The sequence below is a fragment of the Lonchura striata genome, chromosome 3 (assembly GCF_050655825.1).
Source record: "Lonchura striata isolate lonStrDom1 chromosome 3, ASM5065582v1, whole genome shotgun sequence".
Taxonomy (NCBI): Eukaryota; Metazoa; Chordata; class Aves; order Passeriformes; family Estrildidae; genus Lonchura; species Lonchura striata.
Window position 1 is genome coordinate 46,423,304 of NC_140705.1, and position 20,968 is coordinate 46,444,271.

The window sequence follows — 20,968 nt, forward strand, 5'->3', positions numbered from 1 at the left end:
ACTATCTCAATATTCAGGTTACACCATTTGCTATCCTCTTTTGTCTCAGCCCCCAAAAAAGGTGATTCTTCCTCCCATCAGCGTGGGGTAAGAGAGAATAATTGTTTTTTTCTATCCTTTGGAGTGTATTTCACAAAGGATATTCTGTGACAGATTGATTTTGTCTCAGATCACAGTTCAGGCTCTAGAAAAACCTTTTGATGAAAAGATGGGGTTTGACAGGTTGCTGTATGAATTGTAGGTACCAGTCTCACATTTCTGTTTCAAATTTTACAGCTCAGTGAGTTAATGGGCAAAATAACAGAGTCTTGTATCTCTTCTAACAGATGTACAGGAAGCTCTTTACAAATGGGTCCCCTCAAAAAATTAAACTTTTTTTCCCACTGAGTTGATAAGTATATTGGTTTCATCTTCTCTCCTGAATTTCATTAAGTGTTGTGGAACAACAGTTTAGTTCAAATAAATGGTTCCTTTGAGGCAAGAAGAGGGAAGGGAAAATATTTAAATGTTTTTACACTAAAAGTGGTGTATGATTTACAGTATCTGGTTATCTTACTGCAAATGCTGACAAATTCCACTTAGAAAGAAGGAATAATTTTTGGAAGTCGTAGCTGAAGGTAAAAAGCTGGCATAGTCTTAATTATAAGCAGAGTTGTGTGTATGCCAGATTTTAAATACATAGCCTCTTCTGCCACTGAGTGCATTACCGTCTTCCTCCTGCCCCTTAATGCTGAAAGAAATGTCTTATTTTTTTATCTCTGCCAAAAATAGTTTCTAATTTTTGTCCTTAGTGAATAATTTTCATTTCTTCATCATGCTTATTTGAGAACAAAACTAATTTCTTTTATAGTTTCTTTGATAAATCATGTATGTGATTTTTGTGCTCTTAAATGGCAAACATTAAACTTGATAGCTCTACTATAGATATAGATTGGAAACATGGAGTTGAGATTTCCCTAAGTCTGACCCACAACATGTTACCCTTCAGCTTGTCAACAATATTAAAAAAAAAAAATGGCATTAGTCATGAACTTTCTATGTCATTAACACTTAGACAAGTGACTAGTCAAAGAAAAAAAACTAGCAGGAGGCATCAGAATAATAATGCCTTTGTTTGTTCTACTCAATTACCCTTATTGCAAATGAAAGACCAGTTCAGCTTCAAACAAGACTAAGGTTTTTGTTTTGTTTTGTTTTGTTTTTATTTTTAACAAAACCTGCTCTCCAGAACAGGAGCAAATGTACTTATTTTCTAAGACAACAAACTAGACTTGGTCTCATTTGCCTTTAAACATAAGCCTTTGTATATAAGGCAGCTTTTGGCTGTCTTCTGGGTCACATGGCATAAAGCACCTCAGTTTCCACATGAAAGGCTCCACCTTCATTGCTCAGTCCCAGCAGACTGTGCCCAGCAGGCAGAGGCTAGAGATGATGATTTCATGAATGGAGCTGCTTCGCTGCTTTGTAGCTGGCAGAAAATCTGGAGCTTCTTTCTCTCTGCCTCAATTTCTCCGCCTTTGTAAAGAAGCGGTAACACACACATCATACTGGAAAGTCTATTTGTTTGAAGTCTGTGGTGCTTGTTTTGTCCCTTCTCCTCCTCAGAAAGATGAGATCCTCCTAGAACACAAGTTGCCTTCTGCCATCTACATTTTTAGCTCATTTATCTCTCCAATGAAAAATCAAATTTTAAAGAGTCTGTGAAGCATTCTGAGGATATGCTGAGTTGTTGGGCTGCGTGTGTCCTATATTTATTTTGTATGCTTTTAGTAGAACTGGGAGCATTACTTTGAAATCTTATGGTTTGAATATCCCTGTTACTCAGTAGCAACAAGAATATCTGTTACTCAGTACCCAACAAGAACAAAACCCATCAGTTTAGCGTAATCTTATATTTATTTTCATTTTTCCTAACACAATACAGCACTGTTAATATATCTGAACATATCAGATCCAGTGGATTTGTCAGGATATCCACCTCCTTCCTTCTGTTTCTACTGCATGACTGGTCTGATCATAAGCAGACTAGGTAGCTGCCTAGGGCGGCAAGCTGAAGGGAATGAGATTGCTGCTCTTGCCCTCAAGCTTGTGCTGCCTTTTGTAGATATCTGGAAATTCCCAAGTTTGCTGTGGGTGCTGCCTTTCAGGGAGTGTGTGATGGATCCTGCACGAGTGACAGCAGAATCAGTGAACTTTGGTTCTTTCTCTGGCTCCCATAGCATGCACTGACCAGAAGTGAAGTTTATTTTTTGCTGAAAATACTCTGATATCTCTGGTGTCTTCCCTGGCAAAAAGCAATAGCAGTATGGTGTCCTTGGACTGCATTCAAACTTCTCTGTGTTGTGTTGAGCAGGTCAGCATTTTGATTATTTTGAAGGCTTTGTTTTTCATTTGTTTATTCACCATATTTCATTATCCCCAAAACAATGAAGAAAGACCCCTGTAGCAAAGGCCACAGTGTTTTTTGCAAATAAAGGAACTTGAAGTAGAAGCTTAGTTTTAAAAAACTTCTGTATGAATGATTGTGATTTTGAAAATATTACAAAATTTGACAATATTGCAAATGATAGCCTACTTCTAATTATGACATATATATATTACTGCAGTGGTTTTATATAAACATACATACATGCCTGGACACACACACGTATAAAGTTATTTAGCCTGAGTAGCTAGTGGAGAGACTGAATGCTCTCACAAGCAGCTTTAAGTGTGGTAATCTGATTCTTGAGGAATAAAACCATTACAGATTATTGCAAAACTGCAGTCAGAGTAGAGCAAAATATCAGAGATTCCCCACTTTCCTTTATGCTGGTGTTGTGTGAGTTTACCATGATCCAGATCATTTACTAATATCCTACATTTGCAAGACTGTACAATGAAGGTGGGGAGCTGAGAAAATATGATCTTTTGAAATGTAATTAGAAATACTCTTTCTGCAGTGTTTAGTATCTGTATCAGAGCATTTCCACCCCAACTTTGGGTTGTGTATGGCAGCATGGGACTTTTTTCCCCCCTGGCTTACACTCTGCTACAAAAATAGTCAAATATCAGTGTAAAGTTAATTTAAAAAATCCAATCTGTTCCATTCTTTTATGAGAAAAATAACATATCTCTAGTCATACTTTTGGTGAAATGCCAGTATATAATGAGTTCTGCTTATGATGAGCTACATTTAATTTCAGTTTTGTGGGCAGAGTTAGTTGTTAGTTGCTCTATTAAACCACTGTAATCCTACACTATGTGTGCAATTTCAAATAACCTCAGTACCAGATTGGACTTTTATACCTTGTTTTCCACAGGGGGTGACAGAAGAATTTAAAAACAAATGCATTCAGGTGAGTTGCTGTGAGCTTCTAAAACAGCTCAGATTATTTTCCTTCTGTTTTTGTTTTTTTTGTAAAAGGGTATGTTTACCAGTCACTTAGTTATACCCCATCCTGATACTGCATCAGGCTGCAAACATCTGCAGGGGCTGTGTGATTACTGGATATGCACTAAGCACAGTTAACCAGAGAAACAATTTGGCTATTCATTTAACGGCAGATCTGACAGGAAATTTTAATGATGATTGTGGGTGCAATGTGACAATTATGGCACAGCCTCTACAAGAAGAATTGTGTGCTGTTTTGGATGCACAACCTCTCTGCTGGATTAAATGAAGACTGTGTGTAATAGTAATAGGGCATCTTCCCTGCAATTCCGTCTTGGAACTGTCACTAAAGACCACTAAAACAGTGCAAAATGCCAGAGATCTCTGTATCAGAAAAGGATAGGCAACAGTGCTACATTCACTCCTAGCTTTTATCTGCTTCATCAACTCAGCCAACAAGGGAATCTTAAAGGTAGCAATCAGAGGTTTTTAAAACTGTTACATATATTTTTAAAAGGATAGTTATCTAGAGTTTAGGAAAAAATGAGTTATTATTTTTTTTTTTTTTTTTTGAGATAAATCTTTTCATCAGTATTGGACTGGGCTCATTAAATTTTTTGATTACTTTTTGAAGCAAGATGCAAGAAATGTTTTTCTACCTTAGCCAAGGTAACTTGAGCTACAGATGTCCCTGATTTTGAATGGTATTTTCTACTGTTACCCTGCAACAGACCTGCAGTTGCCCATCACATGAACTATTCGCATTTCAGAGCTCTCACTGCACCACTGTTTACTTAATACTAAATAATATTTGAACTTAGTACTGGAGGAAAATATTGACTGATAGCATTACATAGAGTCATAAACAAGTCATTTAAAACTACTGCACTAGGAAGACATTTCCTTATCAATTCAGAGTACATGGACAGAGTCCTTAAAAAAATGCAAAGTCTGCAGTGCAGCATAAGGCAAACCCCCCAAAATGTGTTACAAAAAGGCCATTTAAAAGCATCATCTCTCTAACGATTTATAATATGTGAGCAGTGGAATTCCCCTGCTTCAGTGCCAATTGAAAGCAGTAAGGACGGGCGGGGAAAATATTTTGCTAATAACAGGATCTTGAAGCGTAAGCTTCCCCCGCGGCCGCCCGCATGCGGCAGGAGCGCATCCTCCAGATGCTCACTGCAGCACCATGATCCCTCCACAAGTGTCCATCGTGCCATAATGAGCACCGCGACTCTCCCGCAGAGCAAACACATCAGATAAGGGTGTGGGGGACTGTGAGCAGCCCCGTAAGCCTGACTGTGCTGCAGGTACTGGGAATGATCTGGAATCTGCTCCGCAGCACCAAGGGCAGCTGTGTAACAGGGGTTGTGCCACGCACTCCGCAAGCCTTCCAAGACATTAGTCAGGTTTTATGGTATTTTTTAAACACTCAAATGGAATCATTTCTCTGTGGGATTGATCTGCTTGGTTCAGAAATAGGGAGCTAGGAAAAAAATTGACTTTATAGTGTGAAAATAGAATTTTGACCTGTAGTGAATTTATGCTTATTGCAGATGAGGAGAAATTTAGTTAACAAGACAAATACTGTTTCCAGTATAAAACAGAGTCATCTTATCTACTGGGCCTTCTGATCTGTAAGCTGCCCAGTTAAAGTACATTTTTTTTAATGAAGTAATTTTTAGAAACCAGAATTGATGGTCTGTTACCATCTAAAAATTTACATTTCCATAATTTAAATGCCAGCTGGATTTTTCTCAAGCAATCCCAAAGCTAGTGGAACTTAAATATATTTTCTGTATCCTCGTAGGCTTTTCAAGGAGACTTACCTACTCTTTGTGTAAATGCCTAATCTGCATTGTCTTTGCAGATGACAAAGGAATAACTTTACCAATATTTTTACTAACATTTTTGAAATGTTAGAAGAAATCTGAGAATTTCTTTGTAGGAGTGTAAGTATGAAGGGTGGCTTGCACATGCACAGCTGGCTCCCTCTGATACATGTTGGTCATGTTAACATTATCCTTCAGGACACCAGGAAGTGGACACATAGGGTGGCCATTAGTTTTTAATAGTTGAATGTTTTTCTTTTCCATTCAAAATATTCAAAACAAGAAAACATGTTGTGATCCATCAAGGTAGAGTGGGTTTGTTTCATGAAATGTTTCTCAAGTCCTAGGGTAGCTAGCACGACCACAGGTGAGGATAGTGGAGGGACAAGTCTCTCTAGGAAATTGTTTGGGGCTTTCATGGATTGCTGGACTCAAATTGAGACTGTCCTAACCCATATTGTCTGTCCAGAGTAGTTCCTATTTAGCTGAGGCCAGTCTCTTGGAAGCTGACTAATGTCACAATGTGGCTGCCCTGGTTTTGGCTGGGGTGGAATTAATGTTCTTCACAGTGGCAAAGTGTTTGGGGCTGTGTTTTGGATCAGTGCTGAACACAGGGTTGACAATAAAGAGATATTTCTGTTATTACTGAGCACGGCTTGCACAGACCCAAGGCATTTCCTGCTTTTCTTGCTGCCATGCTGGTGAGGAGGCTGGGGATGCACAGGAGATTGGGAGGAGACACAGCAGGACAAGTGATTTCAACTGACCAAAAGGATATTCCAGACTGTATGACATTATGTTCAGTGTATTAACTGCAGGGGATTAGAAGAAAAGGGGGGACATTTGGAGTGATGGCATTGTTTTTTCCCAAGCAACTGGTTATGTGTGATGGGACCCTGCTCTTCTGGAGATGGCTGAACACCTGCCTACCCATGGGAAGCAGTGAATCAATTCCTTATTTTATTTTGTTTGCATGCACAGATTTTCCTTTCCCTCTTAAACTGTTCTTATCTAAACCCAGGAGTTTTCTGGCTTTTACCCTTCTGATTTTCTCCCTGAGCCTGCTGGTGTGAAAATGAGAGAGTGGCTGTGTGGGGTTGGCTGCTTCCTGGGGTGAAATCATGACAGTGCCTAAATGAGATCTAGAAACTCTATGGAGTAAGTGGGTAAGTAGCCAGTAAAACAGAAAAATGAGACAAACTGGAGGTCCATGGAGAGTTAGGCCAAGCAACTTGCTTTACTTGGACTGTGGGACCTTTCAGTTTCAATGGAAAGAAGGCCTGGATGAGTGCCTGTATAAGCCAAAGTTGTGCAGAAAAGGGTATCCAAATTCAATCTTACTATGTTTGTGGTAGTTAGAAGGGGAAGTAGTAGGCTTGGCTTCTTTCAACCAAATCTGTGATATGTCCTTCAAAAAAGATGACTTGTGTTCCAAAAAAAGATTTTCAGGAGTCTCTAGATCTCCCTAATCCACATAAGCCAAAAGACAGATGCAAAAGATGTTTTAATGAACCAGCAGTGATCCCCACTGCTGCTCTTCTGGTCCTTACTGCTCACTACAGAGGTGTACAGCCATGACATTGCTTTGCCTTCTTGAAGGTCTCCTCTCCTCTTGAGTAATAATTGTTTTGTTGGTGTATTGATTGGAGACCTGTTATGTGGTGGCCCATCATATACTTATCTCCCAATGTTATGTAAATAGAGAGTGATTTGGCTTCTCATCCAGTAATCAATAGCTCGATAATGCAGCAGCTGATCATTTTTAAGCACACAATATTGAATGGAGTTTGGCTAATAAACTACACAACTCCAGTCAGTTTTCCAAGGTACTAACCTATGGTAAAAATACTACCCATCAGAAATCACACAGCATGAAATAGGATGTTCCAGTATATTGAGTAATTTCTCAGTACAGCATCAATGACATTTAGAATAGTGAAAAGGCAAAAAAAATATTTTTATGCTCCTTTGGCCTGCACACATTGAGTTTGACAATCTGTTTATATCCCTTTCTGCACCCTATTGAGTTCCTAAGGAAACAGCAACATGTGAAATATAGACAATGGACAAAAAAGCAAAACCAGTTATTTGAGTATTCTGTTCAAAGATACTTAATTTTAAACTAAATCCAGTTTGTTTTTTTTTTCATCAGCACATTTGTGTTCATTTCTTCCACTAAAGATTTAAGCTGCTTCATTAGTAACACCTGTGAAGAGCAGATTTCAAGAATTCATTGAAGGCAGGTGTCACACTGTCCATTTACTACCATGCTGTAAACCAATGATCAACGTGCTATGCTGATTACTTAAGCACGCCTGGGCCATAAGGGTAGCTGTTTTTCTGGGTGGATGAGGAGGCTGGAGGATGTTGTGGGGACCAGAATATGTCACATTAAGTAGAACTGTGTATATATAAATTCACTCCATGGTGCTATGGCTGATCTACAGGAACCCTGACTCCCTGCTAAATGTATGCCAAGTATACTGGGCTGGGAGTCAGGTGAGAAGGGCTTTAGTGTTGGTTTGATGACTACCTTGTGCTGTGGCCTTGTGGGAGTCATGCCACCTTTCTTTTTGATGTGTTATTTATTGCTCTATACCATATGATCTTTACAGCAAGGTCCTGGTCTTGGATTCAGGAAAGGACATATTGCAAGAAGAAACACTATATTGCAGAGAAGAAACCATGGTGGCATCCAGCCTGTCCTGGAGGAAATACAGGGTCAGTCTCAGACAAAAACTGGGGACTCTCTGATAGTACTGCTGTGTTGCTGCTATGTTCTCAGAGAACATACACAATGAATTATTTCTCCTGCATTAGCCCAGGAGCAGACACAGACCTTCCTGGATAAGGTTCTGTGAGGTTCTTGTTATAGGTTTGTTTGCAGACCAGGTCAGGGAGATCCCAGTCTCAGCAGAGGCCTTGTGGGAATATGGGAACACAGACATCAAGCAACAGTGGGATTTTTGTCTGATTCCTTAAGGGGGTTTAGCAGGAATGAAGTTCCTGACAGCTGCTGACTCTGGGCCATTTTTAGTCAAGCAGGATGTACAAATAATTTGGATCAGAAGGCAAGATATCTATTGACTGCAAAACTCTCTAGGGAAAGAAGAGGAAGAATATTTCTGGATGGGGAACTTTTATTTGGATCTAGATTTTCCTCCTGGGGACCTAATTTCCAGTTCTCCTTAGGTGCCTTTTAGATTAACTGTTTTTCTTGACTCAAGATTAATTTAAATTCTGACTTGTCTTTTATTTTAGTTCTATGTTCTATTTTTGGATTAAAGACACTGCTTCATAGCTATAACAAAATTTATGTACTAGAGTTCTCCTGCAGTGATTGAAAAACCAGTATGTTATGTCAGTAAAAGCAAGTGGTAGCTGCTGTAAGAAAAAACTAAACAATCTAACAGCAAATATTTAATTGGTCTTTTTTTTAGACTTTTGAGCTTTCAGAATACATATGTCATGAAATTGAGAAGCTTGGAAATTGACTCTTTGCTATAAGCCTAAGGAAGCTTGATATGTCTCCCACTGCTCTCTGTCAGAATACACAAAAAACGTTAGAAGAACATCGAGATCCCTCCAGAGAGCTGTAATGGAGTTACTTTTTTGAAAGTTCTGGACTTAGTAGCTGATAGATTGAGATCAGTGTCAGGTTTAAAATTCAGCTTTTTCAGTTAACCTAAGAAAGCATGTTGGTTTTGTCTGTGATTTCCTGTTACCTTCCACCAGGCAGAAAATTTGGGAAATTCATGTGGTTTTCCATTTTTATGAATAGCTGTAAAATCATCTACAGAGACTTTTTGCCCACATCTCCAAAGGCTATACCAAAGGTCATCTCCTATTCGGATTTTCCTGCAAAGCTAACCCTTGTGCAAAAAACAAATTTAAATATCTGGCTTGGTGGGAGTAGAAAGAAAGATGCCGAAGGAATTTATGCTTGAGAAAATGGAAAGAAAGTGGAATTATGGCAGGCGATGTAGATAGAAAGAAGGAATGCATAGATCTGCAAATATGTGTGTAATTTTTTTCCTTGGCTCTGCCTTTAATTCTTTGTGACATAAGCACAGAGAACTGGATCTGAGGTTCCCTCAGGCAAAGATGGTTCACCTGGCACATTTGTCATCACCGAGATTAGTTTCTCCAAATAAAAGAGAAAAGGTGCTGTGCTTGCTTCCGTGTGTCAAGCACACCTCTGGAAAGCTCCAAACTTCAGGCTCCGTGGAGAGCTGAGTGCATTCTTGTTGACTGGAAATGGGGCTGCTAGGAGAGCCTGCCTTGCCCTGCCCTGCCCTGAGCCAAGACACACTGTCCTGCTGTCTCCGAGGCAGTGCTGCAGCTGGGCATCCCCGAGTGCTGCAGGAAGGAGTGGGAAGCTGCTCCATTTCATGTGGTTGACAGCTGAGAGCTGCCTAAACAATCAGGATGAATCTGTTACTCAGGCTGCTTGTGAATCTGCATTGGTTTTTTTTTGATAGATTTTAATAGATTGCTCATGCCTTCATGCAAAACCAAATGTACAGGCAATATTTTCTTTATTTTGTTTTTATATATCTCTTCATTCTTCACTACTTATTTTGTATTTCCTTTCACGACTCTCTTGTCATAATTGCTTTTTAAATGTTTTATATTTTACTAAATAATAAATAAATAAATATATTTTCTAAAGAACTCCCTGTGCTGCACCTAGCCTATCACACCCCAAATCCAGGATTTTGTCAGAAAACTCCCTTTTCAAGGTACTTACAATACTAAAATTGTTGTATTCCATAAAGAAAACTGAAAAAAAAAGCAGAATCAATACAAAGGGGAGAAAGATAATCTTAGACAAACAAAATTTCACTTTATGAAATTACTTTCACTGGTAGCAAGAATGAAGCTTCATTAGGATAGAAAAATATGTACAGGTTAATATTTCATCTTCTGTTTTTACCTTCATTGTCTTTGTGCTTCCTTTTATGGTTACATTTCAAAGTGGAACATTTTGATTTATATCAGATTTTTCCACAAGGTTCTTGCCTTTCCTCTTTTTGATTTGTTGATGTACATTTCCATTGTGAGATCTGGAAGGAACCAGATGAAATCAGCAGTGGCTACTGACTTCCTGAAGTTGCTGCATGTGAAGAGTGGTTTTAATAAAATGCTTGGTTGAAGAAATATTTCTCCTGCTTGGTGGAAAAGATGTTGAGTGGACTGATTCCTGGGATCCTGAGTGCCTCCATACAAATTTGATAGGAATGCACAAATCCAATATTATGCCCATCATAGATCCTGGATGAGTTGTTGCCTCCCAGAGCAGAGAAGATTTTTAAGTCCCTGTCTCCGCTCAGCTTCTTTCTCCCCATCTCAGGGCTGACTCCTGGCATCAGGTGAAACCTCCCAGCATTCACAAGCCCAGATCCTGAATGTGCTTTTCTGAATGTGCATCGAGTAGAATCATAGAATACTCTGAGCAGGAAGGGACTTAAAAGAGGATTATAGAGTCCAGCTCCTAGCTCTGCACACGACATGCCTTAAACTGGGGGAGGAGAGGATGCCTCTTGCAATGCCCTTGAGCAGAACACAGTGTGTAGTAGCCTGTTGGCTCAAAAGTTCAGCTCAACATTGCTGCAAAGAAGATTTCCCAACCTGAAAATCTAATTTTTAATTGTTATGCTAACATCAAGGAATTATCTTACTAATTGTACTGATCTGAGTTCATTATTTGAAATTCTGAATTTCTTGATGCCCAAACATTTTCGTCCCTGTATGAAGGATTTCTACATTTGTTTTGCATAGGTAATTCTCACAGCTGCTGGAGTATGGATTTCCACCTTGTGTCCATGATTTACAGTTGAGAAAAAAACCTACAAGGCACAGAACAATACAGTAATTAACTGGATGCTCTCCAGGGGCTGTCATGCTGTTACCCTGTCATAGCATGTGTCTGTGTGGAAATTAATTTCCTGACAAACATCAAACACTATTTATTCTATCAAGTAATTTACACAGCTTTTTACATCTGCATATAGACCAAGTTTTAGTTACCCTTTTCTTCAGTAGTTACTCCTATCAGAACATATCTTTCACTATAAGAACCTATTGGTTAATCATGCCTAACTAGCTTGCCTTACATTCTAGAAGTGACAATTTTTCAGTAGTCATTTTAAAGTGTTAAGAAAATACTAAATATATTTGCATTACTCAATTTATGAATTAAAGTACTGATACAAACATCAATCCCTCATATTGATGAATGAAAACTTTGAAGAATGCTTCTCAAAGGAAAGGAACTGCACTCTATATCTGCCAGTGCTCCTTAATGACAATGACCATGCCAAGCATCTGCCTCACTTTACAGCATCTCCATAAAGAAAACTGAAAAGTATAAACACATAAACATTAATAACAGAGAATTCTGTGTGGCCCAGTTACCTAATTTGCACTTTTATCTGCAAATAGCTCTGAAAATCTTCTCTGATAGGTAAGATGGGTCTATCTGTTGCTACTTCTACTACTAAGCATCAACAAAGGAGGCCATGCTCTGCTTCTTTCATCTGTCTTGAGTCTCTAGCCCCTGACTTTTTATATAATTTTCAAGCCAGAGGCACAGACAACACCTGATATGGCTTATCTATAATTATTTTTCCTATTTTAGTATGTTGGAAAAAACAGTTCAGTTCAGTCAAGGGATCTCTCTTAATTGTGTTTTCCACAATGAATTAAGTTCGCTCTTTCATGGCTTTTATGATATATCAAGGGGTTTTTGGAACTCACTACCACCTGTCCTTCCCATCCCCTTCCCATACACTGTGCTTTACAGCTGGTGCCTGGTGAGGCCTGAGTTTAAGTGTTTGTATAAGAGAGCATTTTCATTAGCTTTAGCTCCTCTCAGAGCTTGATGCAGTATCTGCATTGATGGCACCGAAGACATTTGGTTTCCTGTACTCATTTAGCTCTCTGTTAGAAACATCAGATTCAGAAGGTTACTAAGATGGATGCAGTCCACAATTCTCCTTTGAAAAGCTTGTACCAGCTGAATCCATAACTTAAGTTTGGATAAAAATGAGGATTAAGTTATGAAACAATGTGATTACTTAGGGTAAGAAGATGATGGTGAAATTACCTTAGTGTTTCCTACAAAATTAAACTATTTTTACATGTAATTTCATCTCAGTACGGATTTTATGGCCTGTATATACAAGACCTTGTAGATGCAAATATTGAAATGCTGTCCATCTGAGAAATTTCTAACAGTGTTTTGCAGATAAGGAGGCACTAAATCCCTCACTAGCCTCGTGGTCACCCTGTGCACATGTGCCTTTAAAAACAACACTGTCCAGGGTCTGAGTATCTGAGAAGCAAGCTACTAGCATACCATGAACATACTGCTTTTAAAAAGATATTTCAAATAATAGAAGAAAACTACCTAGAGATGTGAAATGTATTTCTCCTCCTCTGGCCACCTTCTTCTCCTTGGGAAAACATCAAAGAAGTTGAAAATATTGCTTTTCAGCCTATATGGCCATGAGGCTTTTCTGTGTTGCTCAAAACTAATATTAATTACAATCACACTGTTCATTCAAACTAAAAAAGAATGATCCTCTTTCATGCATAGAGTCCTTTTTATTTCTTCTGGTATTTGACTCAGACAGTACTTGTAGGAAATTGCTGATGAGATTCATAGGGAAGCAGAGAAAGTGAAAGAAAACACATTTTTTTTCCATTTCAATTGAACTGAGGGCTGAACAAAGGCATGAATATTTTTCCTCTGATGTGCATGCATAGCTTAGCTTAATATGTTATCAGCCTTGCAGCATCATACTTTCTTTCACAGAAACCAATAGGGAGTCCTCTGTACTGTTGGGATTGAGCTGTCAAGGGTTGAAGATCTATGTCTAAAGACAGAGGAAGGGCTGAGCAGAAGACTCTTGTGGAGCTCATTGCCTAAAGGACACTGCAAGTGCTGAAGTGGCGAGTGGTGAGCTCAGTAAAGAGAAATCTGTTTAGTCAGGTAGCTCTGAAGTGAGTCTGGTTTTAGACAGGCATTTGCAATACAGAAGAAGGTTTGAGTTGAAGAGAAAAACATTTCTATTCTCCCAACGTATTCATGCTCTTCAGCTATTATCAGTTGCTGAAGAGATTGATGGAAAAAGAAAGTTTACCTTAGTGAACCATGGTGCCACCCCTGTAGTTATTTTTGTTCCCTTTGAGAATCACCTCTGGAATCAGTGTCATTAAAAATACTTAATTACCTTTATAACCTCCTGTCTGGAGCTGTGATGATTTTCCTCCAGCTACAGCTCAGGAACTTGGGTTTAAAGTGTCCCACTATTTCTAGGACATGTTGCATGTAACCAGAGCACATAACATTATTAATGCAAAACTTAAGCATGTGTTTAAGTGCTTCTGTGGATGGTGGCCAGAAAAGTCAGCAATTTATATGCATAGTGACCTTAGCAGTACTTGGTTAGGGCTTCCTTCTACAATCTAAGCAAACCAGAACAGAATAAAAAAATATCTCATACTTCATAACCTGTTAGTTATTGCTGTGAACTCAAAAGCTGAAGTTCTCAGGAGAAAGAATGTCCTTACTAGGAATTTTTGGATATGGACCATACTGAAACAGTTGGTCAGCTCATGGCCTCAAGTCTGGGTATAATGTGTAAGACTTCTTTTTCCAGCCTGTCTCTTTTTTCTGAGGGACAGAATTTTCTATATCCAATGCAATATTTGAAATAATTTATAATTACTTCTTTTATCCCCCAACTTACATAGAAAGCATTGAAATTCTAGAGGATTTTTAATACATGCACTTGAACATTAAATAAAAGTGTAATAAAGCAGAAATAAGGGGATGATTGTAGTGAATTCTTACTCATTTTTATTCCATCAAGATCTGTCCGGATTTCTGCAACTGCAATTGAAAATTCATTGAGCTTAAGGGCAGACTTGCTTCCTTCCTTCCTTCCTTCCTGCCTTTCTTCCTGCCTTCCTTCCTCCCTCCCTCCATTAGTAGGCGTTTCAAAAGTACACTCTGATGTTTAGGTAGCAGACATCTGCACTGTCAATGCCTATATTTAGGTGGCTGAATCTAGAGCTGGATCTGACCCTTGGAATCCCTTTTGTCTCCAGGTACCTCACTGTTGTCATACTTGGGGATGTGGCAGTTGGATGGATATATGCCAGAGGATTTCCTGAGTACCCCAGTCATTGGTTTTGGCAGGCCAAGCCTCTCTTGTGACTCCTTCAAAGCTTAAGCAGCATTGGAAATATATGCATGGTAGAATATAAGCTTTCCAAAATAATTAAGTAGTCTGAAAACAGAGCTTAACTGTGTAAACAGAGACAGCACTGTTGAAAGGAAAAGACAAACACTGTGACCCGCATTAACTGCAAAATTGAAGCCAGTCAGGCTGACAACAGTGGTTTAAAAAGAAAATAATACTCTTCTTTTACACAGAAAACAAAACATCTTCATTATCCCAATAATTTTTCTCTAAAAACATTTAAGGGGAACAGGGTCACACCTAGTAAGAAACAGTTCATAATCACAGAGAATCACTGATTGCTGCTGTTTGATGCTCTTTTCCCAAGTGTTGTACAAAGTAGCCATGCAGACTACAGCTAATTATCTATGTCAGAATTATTCTAATGGTTAGTCCTAATAGATGGCTTTAAGCATCACTGCACAGGGTGATAGTTAAACAAAAAATGACCTTCGGAACCAATTTACAGTATAGTGGCATTTCTGCAGTGAAACTGTAAACAAGATACCCAGCAAATTAGCACCTTCCATCTTCAGTCTCTGCAACTGAAGTGCAGCTGGAAAGGATGAGCTGCTGAGAAAGTGGGACTAGGGGGATGGAGTGAATGGCTGTCACTCAAAAAAAGATCAAACAAAAAACAGGTGAAGCACAAACTGAGCAGCACAGGAAATTGCTGCATGTGCTTTAAAGAAACTCGAAGGTCTGAGTTTCCAGGGGAATGCCTGCCTGGAGGCTACCTCACCCCTAACTGCTGTTTGCCTTGGCACAGCATCTCCTGCCTCCTCCCTGGTGATGACTCAGTGAATCACATGGGAGTTGCTACATCTTGGGATAGCTCCAGACTATTGCTAGTCAAAGATGCTGAATTTCTCACAGAGCAAAGTGGCAGAGGAGGAGGTCTTCAGCCCCTCCTAAAAACCCTAAAGGAAAATGAGATCTAGAGATTTAAATTTCTACCCTCTTCTAGGCCATTAAAACCCTGTATTCCCTTGTGGGGTTGTCCAGCTGCATTTGGTACTAGTTTTGCTGCTCTGCTTCCTCCACTGAGGAAGAAAACAGCTATCAGGTGCTGTTTCATACCAGCTCACCTCCTCTGATAGTCACTGGAGGTAAGTTCAAAGCTGTTTGAGATGCACATCCTGAACTCCATCCAATACACAAAGAGGGTATGGGTTTGTGATCAATCATGCCCTATCTTTGCAAGACCCAAATGGATGTTTTGGATACCCTGTGATGTCTCAGAAGTCTCCACCTGCAAATCTGTGTGAATCTGAGACCTAAGATGTTTATATAACCCTGGCTCTTTAGTTTCATTTCCTCCAGGGAGATTGTGGCCAAAATTCCAGCTAGAATTTGAAAAATGAACTGAAGAAAGGTATGTTTAGCACATGTCTGTAAAACAGCCAACTTAGCATTTTGATAAATCACTCACTAATACATGGCTAGAGAACCAGTGAAAATACTTTAAATACTGACTTTACTCATGGCAAACATGCAGTTATGCTTGCAGTCATTCTTAGATCCTGGACTGAAACTCTCTGTAAATGGATGACACAGCTGTAATCTGCCTTTTCTGAGTTCCCCAGAACATCCTTGTGTTAACACTGTCCACGGACTCTGATGCAGCTGGAATGTATGGAGATCTCTTTCAGACACAACACTAACCTCACATGTGTGGGAAACCACTCTTCCAGCTTTTATGGGCCAAAGCATATCTTTCTTGGCACTGTGTGGAGTGACAGAGCCTGCATGATGGTGAAACAATTAATATCACAGTAGCAAGCTCTTTGCCATTCTAACTTGCACACGTAATCGCTTCCCCATCTTTTAGGGGCTCTCGTCATGAACAGTAGCTTTTGCATAGCTGATTCAAATCTCTCAGAATCCCATTATCTGCAGTCTCTTCATAACTGCAGAAGTTATTTACAATAAAGTAATTCTTTTATTAAGGAAATCTAGCATTAATGCACTATAAAATTTGAGGATATACCCTTATGTCTCATTCACTGCAACAGCAGTCATCATCTTTAAAGATTACATAGAAGAATGTGAGTTTCAATTATAAAGCATCTCAGTAAAAATAGAACATGTAGCTAAATGCAGCTACTTAAAAGATAGGAAATAGTGTGATTATAGGGAGAAAAGAACATGCTCTGTGCTATGTTTTTTCTTTCTTTGCCATTCAAAATGCACTCTAGATAGCATATCAAGCAATATGAAAGCAACCTTTGTCAATTCTACTCACACTCTTACAATCATCATTGTGGATACTCAACCCTTGCACATGGTCTAATGGAGTGCAAAGCCAGATTTATTCCTTGTTTTTGCTGTGCTCCTTTAGACAATGTGAGGAAAAACCTGAGGCAAATCATGTGTAGTCAAACTGCTTCTGTAAATGTATTAGTCTTTAGTGTTTATATTGATTTTAACAAATTATTGGCATTTGTTATGTAGCCAAATGTGTTATTGTTCCATAGGGGGCTCACAGTCTTATATAGCTAAAGCAAGGAAATGTATTGTTTTAGGGAGTGCTGGGTTTCTTCGGGATTAAAAAAAATCCCTAAATATTTCAACATTTTTTTTGGAGTAACAAATGCAAATAGATAACAATTGGAGTATCATCAAACTCCCTTGAGGAGCACTAAGGAAGGTTGTTATCTGGTCTAGAATTTCGGTCCTGATTTCAAAGCCTCTGGTGAGATGAAATGGAGCCATCAGTTAGATGCAGCTGGGCTTACCAAAGCTGGTAAGAAATTCACCTCTGTTTGAGGAAAGTGGGACTGGAGCCAGAAACCATTCCCTGAGCACAAAAGCCATGCATGTAGGTAGGTGTGATGGACTCACTGCTTTCATTGAAAATCTAGCAAGTGGCAGTGGTGCTATGTTTTCCCTAACACATCATAGTTTGACCACACGTGCACCAAGAGGACAAGCTGGTTTTCAGACAGTAAAGGGGTCCATCAGATTTTTAATTTATTTATGAAACACACAAAATAAATAGCCTGGAAGGAAGATTGACACTAATCTTAAACAAATTAGTATTACAGTTAACAGAAAACATCCCAGATTTTTTTCCAGTCCCACACTAGGAGATAAACAGACACTTGAAGACAGGCCTCTGTGGCAAAATGAACTATTCCTAAATGTTACTATTGTACTTTACAGAGTGCTGAAGATTAAATGCATATGAGGACTGCCACAGCCTAAGCTTCAAAGCCAAACAATCATATTGTCATACATGAATTCATCTAGCAATTATACTTAATAGAAGACAGAAAATACATTGATGCCATTACATGAAAACAAACATATACCAGACTTAAATCAGTACAGACACCACCCTGCCTGAAACTGGATACTATGAATGCAACAAGCCTGAGCTTCCTCCTGGAGAGCTTGGAGCAGTAATCCCAGCAGTGGTGATCTCACAGTGCTCTAAGCAGGTCGGGCTGTCTGCGGGGTGCAGAGCAATGATCTCTGGAGAGCTGAGGCTGGGCCAGGAGCAGCAGAGCAGTATTGGGTTGATGCTGCAGCCCAGCTAATAAGCCCCTCTGCCCTGGCAGCATGCCAAGCTCTATGCTGTGCTAGTTTGCACGGTGGAGACAAGATTTATTGGTGCTTTTGAAGCCAATGGGAAAAAGAACATATGAATTAGCTGAATAGAGGCTTTCTGGGCCTGCAATTATTTAAGAGGTAAAGCATTCAAGCAGCTGCAATGTAGCTGTAAGGCAAGCAAGTCAAATTAGGATATTATCGATATCAGTCCACATTACCTGCTGGGCCAGCTTCTGCTCCTGGTTATGCCCATTTGACCCTTGAAAGTGCAGGTAGATTTGACATACTTTTTACAAAATTAGTAAAATAACTTAGAAATAAATCAGTTCTGACTAGTATGAATCTGTGCATATAGTCTTTATTTTACATACCTAATGGAGAAAAGATTAGTGAACTCTTTCCAAAGGCTTGGGTTTATCTCTGATTACAGGAAAAATTATATAAGTCTCATTTGTCATCAAGTGTTTGACAGCCACATAAACCTGGAATAACTATAATCTCTTTTGTCGTATTATTTACTATTTGTTTCAAAGTAGCTGAGAACAAAGATTTGATTCACATTATTCAAATTTTGGAGTGAGGCTTTTTTTTGCTGTACAGCCAGCTGCCTGCAATACATATACATAATCTATACCTATATCATATATCTATCTATATCTATCTAATCTATCTCTATCTCTATCTCTATCTCTATCTCTATCTCTATCTCTATCTCTATCTCTATCATCTCTATCTCTATCTCTATCTATCTCTATCTCTATCTCTATCTCTATCTCTATCTCTATCTCTCTACATCTATATCTATATCATCTATATCTATATCTATATCTATATCTATATCTAATCTATATCTATATCTATATCTATCTATATCTATATCTATCTATATCTATATCTATATCTATATCTATATCTATATCTATATCATCTATATCTATATCATCTATATCTATATCATCTATATCTATCTATATCTATATCTATATCTATATCTATATCTATATCTATATCTATATCATCTATATCATCTATATCTATCTCTATCTCTATCTCTATCTCTATCTCTATCTCTATCTCTCTACATCTATATCTATATCTAATCTATATCTATATCTATATCTATATCTATCTAATCTATATCTATATCTATATAATCTATATCTATATCTATATATCTATATCTATATCTATATCTATATCTATATCTATATCTATCTATATCTATCTAATCTATATCTATATCTATATCTATATCTATATCTATATCATCTATATCTATATCTATCTATCTATATCTATCTAATCTGTATCATCTATATCTATATCTAGTGAAAAGTGTGTGCTGGGCAGCAATTGAAAGTGAATTCCATGCTGTAAAGGCTAACCTGCTGGCCTGCCAAAAATGTTTGCAGTGATATTGAAAACACTTATCTTTCTAGCCATGTGTGCTTTCTGCTTCATCCTTAATCTCTTTCCTTATAAAGTGAATTCTTTACTCCAGTTCCTGAGGTTAATATCTTTTTACTTTTGATTTTCATTCCCTGTTGCAGCAAAATTATGCAAACTCCAAGTCTCAATACATCTGGCTGATTTGGTTTGGTTTCTTCCCAACTGCATTAAAATGGCTTCTTGTGTATCATTAGCACCTGGAATAATTTCTTCTGCCTACTACAGTGCAAGCATGACACTGCATCTGGCTCCACAATGCAGCTGAAATCCAAGGGGTCACTAATTTAACACAGAGCTGTAGTGATAGCAGTACCCCTTGCTGGGTCCATGTTGAAAACCTGCATGCATAATAAAGTTGTTACACAGGTATCCTCCCCTTTACTATAAATCCTTAAACTCTACCACTGAATTCACTAAAATTTGTATTTGTGGTTTTCTGGGTGTTGCCACATCCCAAAGGCAGACATGCACTGGAGCTCACCGGGTTTGTGTCCTTGCACCACATCCTGGGCATTAGTGGCTATTCTGTTTCTGTCCTGCTGTGTGGATAATCTCATGTGTTTGCTCAGTCTCAGAAGCTGTGGTAGCTTTAATCCCTTCTCTGTTGTTTGGAGGTATTTCTCAAATTATCTGTCTTATCTCTCACAGAAGGTAAAATCACACATCGTACCATCTTAATAGGAACCTCACAAATTTTGAGTTCCAGAGTTTCTAGATGTGATGTATAATTATCCCCTTCTTCTGTTTTTTTTTTTTTTTTTTTTTTAATACTTTGAGAATCTCCATCTTGTCAAAAATGAAATGCAGAAAAGTTTAGTGTATCAGCAACCACTTTCTTTAACCTGTCCTGAGATTTGTTTCATTTGTTGTTGCCCTGGCAAAATTTTCCATGTAATATACTAGATGAGTTCTGGAAAATACATTTTACTCCCTTGGCATTTTTTTACCCTCAATAGGAAAGTGAAAAAGCCAACAAAAATCCCCCAAACAACAAAGCTCTTTGCAAGCCAGGATAACAGCAACAAAATAGCTCCATGTTTATTATCTTGTCATTATCTCCCATGGTCAGCTGTGTATACAGAATTAAGACTTTTTTGCACTCCTTCTATTGTGCAAAATATTTTATACACATGTGGATTCCACAGGAATCAGTCTCTACAGGTTGGTTTACTCTGGGTCTGCTATGTTTACATCTTTTAAGCCCTTTGGTGAGAGTCACTCTAACTGTTCATATCACATTTGAGATATTGGAGATACTTCGTGCTGTGCAGCAGCAGAGGAGAGCATGTTTATAAATATTTGCTCTTTATTAAAAGTGCTTCAGCAAATGTTGTAGCACTGCATACAGTCTGACTTCTGGGATCCTTCTCAAAAGCAGTTCCATGCTGCAAACCGCGTTCTCTCTTGTGTACTACAGATCTTTTAAGGTACATCCAGAATTCAACAAAGTTGAAAGATTTCCAAGAAGGGATGCCAATATATAAAAGAAGAGAGAAAGTGAGGAC